Raw genomic sequence first — 6,516 nt, 5'->3', positions numbered from 1 at the left:
AAAACCCATTAGATCCATTACTTTTTTACAGTGAGATTGAAAAGACTGTTCGCAGAAATCGTAGAGAGGTTACAAAAGCAAGGTAAGGTTAACAGAATATAATAGATGTAACAACTTGTTTTTCAGTAGTGTCCGGAACAATGGTTCCAAGACCACAATTCCGACGTATGAGTCTGAAAATATTAGTTATTTAATATTTACAAGATCATTATTATTGTATTAAAAATTGGTTTAGAAATTTTGACGTTTAGATAGTCAATTAAGTAAAAATGACTAAATCATAAAAAGTGTAAATTTTAATTGCTATTAGAGTTTTAGTGCCAATTGGGTGATTAAGTAAAATAGGATGAGTTAATATGACAAATAAGTCATTTCAATAGTTAGGGACGATAGGTAATTGGAAATGGATTAAAAGTATAAGGAATGGTATTTTTGTAATTAAGTTGAAACCAAAAGAAAAGCAAATAAAAGGAATTGGTCATCATTTTGGATATATTTTTGGCTGGCGAATAGAATGCCATTGTTGGGAAAAGAAGAAGCTTTGGTTTGCTAATTATCCCTTGCATGTAAGTGAGTTTATCATTCATTTTTCATGAATTTTACGTTTTGGAGATCGTTGCAACTAGGTCTAGCTAACCCATACCTCTATTTTTGAAGCTATTAAATGCTTTGGAAGATGCCAATGATGAGTTTAGGGTGTTTTTGAAGTTGAATGGTGGATTTCAATACTTGCGCGTTAGTTAGAAATACTTTGTTAAGAGATTTTATATGATTTTTAAGTTTATGAATTTAATTGGAAATAAACAGAAATACTTAAATTTTTCTTGTGAAATTTTAGCATATATCATCTGTTTTGATGTGGTTAAAATTTGGTTCTATGGGTTGAGGATTAAATTGTATAATTAAGCTTAATTTTGTTTTATGGATTAAATTGAATAAAGTATAAATGTTTGGGTCAAATGTGCGAATTGTAAATAAGAAGTTTATGCATTAAATTGAATAGTATATGAAATTAAGATTAATAATTGAAATAAATTATATTATAGATCAATAACAAGTTGAAAATCGGGGAAAATGGAGGATTGCTGAGTAGTTCCTGAAGTTTTGTTGTTACTGCAGTTTAGCTCAGGTAAGTTCGTTCTATTTATTTTGATATATTTTACAATATGAATTGAATGAGAATTTAGTTGGTGATTGTAAAATTAAATATTTCGATGTTAAATTAGTATGAATGGGAATAATAAACTATTGGACCTGGTTTAGTGGTAATATCTCCTAAGTCGATGAACGTAGGATAGAGAACGAATTGCATGCTAATAGGTTATAGTGTGCATTGTTCAAAAATGGTTTGAGATGAGATGATGATTCCTATTTATTTACTGTTAACTGAATATACTGAAGTTCAGCATTTGTTGCAGACTATCGTGTTATATTTATAGTGTTTCTAGCATGTTATCGAGGGCGGATGTAAAGCCTTCGGGCTTGACACTTGGTGTCTAGGCGTGTTATCAGTTGGATTAGCTCGTTGGAGCGTTTGGCATGTTTCAAATGGGTAACTGTGTATTCATATCCATATATCATTCATCGGTAATGTTTCTTGTGTTAAATGTCTTTTCATTAAATTGTTGAATGATTATTCATGAATCTCCTGACAGTATTGTGGCTTGATAGTGAATGATCTTGTACTTGTTTATGTATAAACTCACCTGTTGTGGATTGTAATTGATAGGAGACTCTGATTTTTAATCTTGTTATTAAAATTGTCATATTTAATCCAATAAGCTTTATCATTTTTAACTGTTGAACTGACTAAGCTTAAGTGAAGCTTACTTGTGTTTTTTTTTTTTGTTCCTTGTAGATAACATTTTGTGGAGTCGGGCAATCAAATCAACTTGAAGATCACACTATCCAGATTCATTTTGGTAGATTTTGATACACTTATTTTAGGTTATATGGCATGTAATAGGTGTTTTTTTATATATTTAGATACTTATTACAAATGTTATGTTTTAAGCTTAGTATAAGTTTACTTGTGTATGTGTCTTTAATCTTGGTGTGATTATGTTCATATAAAGTTGTTTTGGTCATGTGATATAAACCTTATTGAAGTGATTGAATCATGGTATGAATGAATATGAATGATTAAGAAGAAATGATAAGTTTGGTATGAGTTTTATAAATGAACTTATGAATTTGAATGCAATTAGTTGATGTGTCAACTGAATTAAGGTTGAAAATTGGATTATGGTGTCAATGAGGACACATTGGTTAGACACTTAGGTCGATTGTTTTGGCATGTTTTAGGCTTGTTTAAATGTGTTTTTAAAGTATAGAAATGGTTTATTTTGATTTGGCTTAGAATTAAGTGTTGAATGAAAGTTTTACCTTGTTTTGGAAGCTTTTTAAGTTGCACATAGCCTGGGCTATTCCACACAGTCATGTGACCCTTGTTTTCAAAATTTTCAAATTTTCGAATCCTTATAGGCAGATAGGTGCAGGACTATTTCCAAACTATTTTTAGGGTCTTGTAAGCTCTTTTTAAGGCCCGTAAGTGTATTTTACCCTGATTTTTATAAGCTATTGGTTGTTATCATTTATTTTATATTTTTGTTTCTGTTTGATGATAAATGTCTTGATTTGTATTGTAACGCTCTATAACCCTAAGCTGGTGACAGAGATGAGTTAGGGGTGTTACAATAAACGATCAAGAGGAAAAGGATATTACTGTGGAGATGGGTGATAATCAAAATAATCAGCTACCTCCTGTAGGTCTTACTCCTTATACTATGTTTGATTATGCTAATTCTACTCTGATTGGGGCTAAATCGAGCATTGTGAGCCCGACTATTACTTCAAACAATTTCGATCTAAAGCCAAACACAATTCAAATTGTACAACAGTATGTTCAGTTTGATGGTTTGCAAGATGAAGATCTGGATACTCATTTGGCTAACTTTCTAGAGATTTTCGACACTTTCAAGATTAATGGTGCTACTGATGATGCCATACACTTACGGTTGTTCCCATTATCTTTGAAGAGCAAGACAAAATAGTGGTTGAATTCATTGCCATAAGGTTCTATCACGACTTGGGATTAGATGACTAAGAAGTTATTGTTGAAGTGCTCCCTATCGGCTAAAATAGCTAAGTTGAAGAACGACATCTCTTCTTTTACTCAATTTGATTTAGAGACATTATATGATGCATGAGAGAGATTTAAGGATCTGTTGAAAAGGTGTCTTCATCATGGGTTACCTTTGTGGTTGCAAATTCAAACCTTCTACAACTGTTTGAATCCCTTAACTAGACAACTAATTGATGCAGCAGCTGGTGGAACACTGTATAATAAAACACCCAAGGCAGCTCAAGAGTTTATTAGGTGGCACTGAATAACTATCAGTGGCAAGTCATGAGAACGAAACTGATTAAAGCAACTGATGTTTTTAACATTGATGCAGTTTTTATGCTAACAACTCAAGTTGAAGCTCTTGGTAAGAAAAATGATGATTTGAATTTTACTGAGCAGGTGAATCTGACAATGCAATGTGATACGAATGGAGCGGAGATGATTAATTCAGAATGTTTACCCTTCGGTTCTAGAATGGAGAATGAGCAAGTCAACTTTATGTGTAAAGATTTTAGACCTCAAAATAACCCTATAGCAATAAGTATAATATAGGTTGGAGGAACCATTCAAATTTCTCTTGGGGTGGTCAAGATAATCAAAGGTCACAACCCCTTTTGGGTTTTTAGCAACCTTATTAGCAAGAGAAGAAACCGAACCTTGAGGAGATGTTAGCCAAATTTATTTCGATTTCAAAAACTCAATTTCAAAATACTGAAACAACTCTGAAAAATCAGCAAGCATCGATTTAAGGGTTTGAAAACCAAATTGGACAACTTTCCAAACTTGTTTCAGAAAGACCAAAAGGTAGCTTACCTAGCAACCTTGAAACTAACCCAAAGGAACAAGTCTACACATTCACTATTTAAAACATGAAAGGGTTAGTTGAGCCTAAAGAGAAGCCAAAGCTAGAACTAGTTGTGAAAAATGGTGAGGTTGAAGAGAGTAAGAAAGAGCATAAGCCTGTAATTAAAAATTACAAACCACGAGTTCCATATCCAATAGCATTGAAACGAGACCACATAAAAGAACAATATGGTAAATTTCTTGAACTTTTAAAAAATTGCACATTAACTTACCATTTGTTAAAGCCCTTTCACAGATGCCAAAGTATGTAAAATTTTTAAAGGAGCTACTAACAACTAAAAGAAAGTTAGACAACTTGTCGACTGTGGAGCTTAATACAATTTGCTCGACCATTCTCCAAAATAAACTACCCAACAAACTTAAAGATCAAGAGAGTTTTACTATTCCTTGTCTCATTGGTAGTTTAAATGTTAAAAAAGCTTTGGCTAATTTGGGAGCTAGTATAAATGTCATGCCTTATAAGATGTTCAAACAACTAGGTCTTGGGGAACCCAAATCCACTAGGATGAGTATTCAATTAGCGAATAGATCAATCAGATATCCTAGGGGTACTATTGAGGATGTACTTGTGACAGTCGATAAATTTATATTCCTTGTTGGTTTTGTTGTATTGGACATAGATGAGGATATTGGGGTACCTATGATTTTAGGTCGACCATTTTTAGCCACTATTAGAGCTATTATTGATGCGAGTACTAGTGAACTTATGTTTCGTGTAGGTGATGAAAAGATTACTCTTCAAGTATGTGATTTTGTGCTAGTCCCTAGTGAGCTAGATGATACTAATTGTTCTGTTACTATTAGTAATCATGTGACTTAACATTCTTTGCAGGAAATCCTTCATGAAGACGTGTCGGAGCCATATTTTATTCAAAGTGATAGAACTCAAGGGACAAGTGAAAAGCGAATGGTGTGGCTCGACAAACTAGATGAATGTCGGATGAAGGTTGATGAGAAATTGAGAAATAAAAGTAACAAAGCAACACCATGATGTGCATGTAAAGAGAATGAACCAATTCAAATTTGGAGACAAAGTGTTGTTAGACAAATTGAATCCACGAATTTTTCCATCAGAGTTTAAGTCGAGAGGGTCCAACCCATGTATGGTAAAAATTGTATTTCCATACGGAACCATTAAGGTAACACACCCTGATTACAACACATTCAAGGTAAATAGTCATCTTCTCAAACTTTATTTTGGTGGTAATACTGATAACAAGAGAGAGGAGCTTCGACTCAAAGATCTACCTTAATCGTGAGCTTCAAAAGGGAAGTTGAGCTTAGACTCTTAATAAGCACTTCTCGGAAGGCAACCCGAGTATTTTTATTTTTATTTATTTAGTTCACTTTCATGTTATTTTTTAAAAAATAAAAAAAATATAGTACATTTATTTTTATCACCTTAAAAAAATTTGAAAAAAAATTGAAAAACAAAAAAGTGGTCCACAAAGCCATGTAGGACATGGTCGTGTGGGACACACGGACGTGTCTTAGGTCGTGTGCATATTGGAACTAATTTTTTCAATTTTAATTTGACTCACATGGGCACAGAGAGTTACACGGGCTAGAGACACGGTTGTGTGAGACACACGGCCTGTCACACTGGCGTGTGGTAGACCGTGTTGCTCACATAGGCATGAGAGAAGCAAAGGAGCATCGCATGCTATGTGTGACACACAGCCGTGTTCTAGGCCGTGCGGTTACTAGGCTTATTTTTACCTAGTTTTTATCACACACGGTCTAGGTGATTTCCCACAACCTGGCTACACGGCCATGTAACGCACAAGACCATGTAACTTTTTTTTCCTTTTTAAAGCTAGTTTTTTTTTTCTTCTTTTGTTTCCTTATTACCCAACAGATTTCATTTAGTTTTATATTTTATTTATTTTTATTTTTATTTTTTTCATTTTTTTGTTTTTTTTTTGTTTTTGTTTTTGTTTTTGTTTTTACTTTTACTTTTTGTTTTTATTTATTTTATTTTATTATGCACTATACTTTTATTATTTTGTTGGTTGTTTTTCTGTTTTGTTATATCTTTATCTTCTTATTCATTTTTATCTATTTTCTTATTAGCTTGCTTGAAAACATGCATTTTATTTTGAATCGTCCACAATTCTGATTTTCAATATTTCAACAAATTCATCCAAATTCAAGGCTATTTTAGTTCTTTTTCTCCTTATGATATTGTACTCATTCTGTGATTTTAATTGTTTGTACATTGAGGTCAATGTACATCTTAAGTGTAGGAAGGATTTTATATGTTTATGCGATATAACCCCTGAATTATTGTTTGTGTTTAAGTAATTTTCTTGAACCTAACATCATAGTAATTTCTTTTAATATGAAGTTTTTTTATTCAGTTTCGGAATAATTTGTGGATTTTTGTGCATTGTGTGATTTATACTTTAAGACATGGGAGAGTCAAGCATGATAAGTTATTTTTTTTTAAAAATAAATATTTTAGGTTGTCTCCTTGAATTGAAGTATTATCTTGAAATTTTAAATTTACAAATTTGACGTCAAAA

The 6,516-nt window shown here is 32.3% G+C and overlaps 1 non-coding gene across 1 annotated transcript; it reads right to left on the bottom strand.

The window, feature by feature from the left end:
• Positions 1-3,146: 3,146 nt before the first annotated feature.
• LOC128281036 (small nucleolar RNA R71) lies at positions 3,147-3,253 on the bottom strand. Its single transcript, XR_008271253.1, has one exon. It is a non-coding gene; the product is annotated as a small nucleolar RNA R71 (small nucleolar RNA).
• Positions 3,254-6,516: the final 3,263 nt, after the last annotated feature.

This window comes from Gossypium arboreum, chromosome 9 (genome assembly GCF_025698485.1).
Source record: "Gossypium arboreum isolate Shixiya-1 chromosome 9, ASM2569848v2, whole genome shotgun sequence".
Taxonomy (NCBI): domain Eukaryota; kingdom Viridiplantae; phylum Streptophyta; class Magnoliopsida; order Malvales; family Malvaceae; genus Gossypium; species Gossypium arboreum.
Note: the sequence above shows the minus strand (reverse complement) of the source record. Positions and strands in the feature narration are given on the sequence as shown.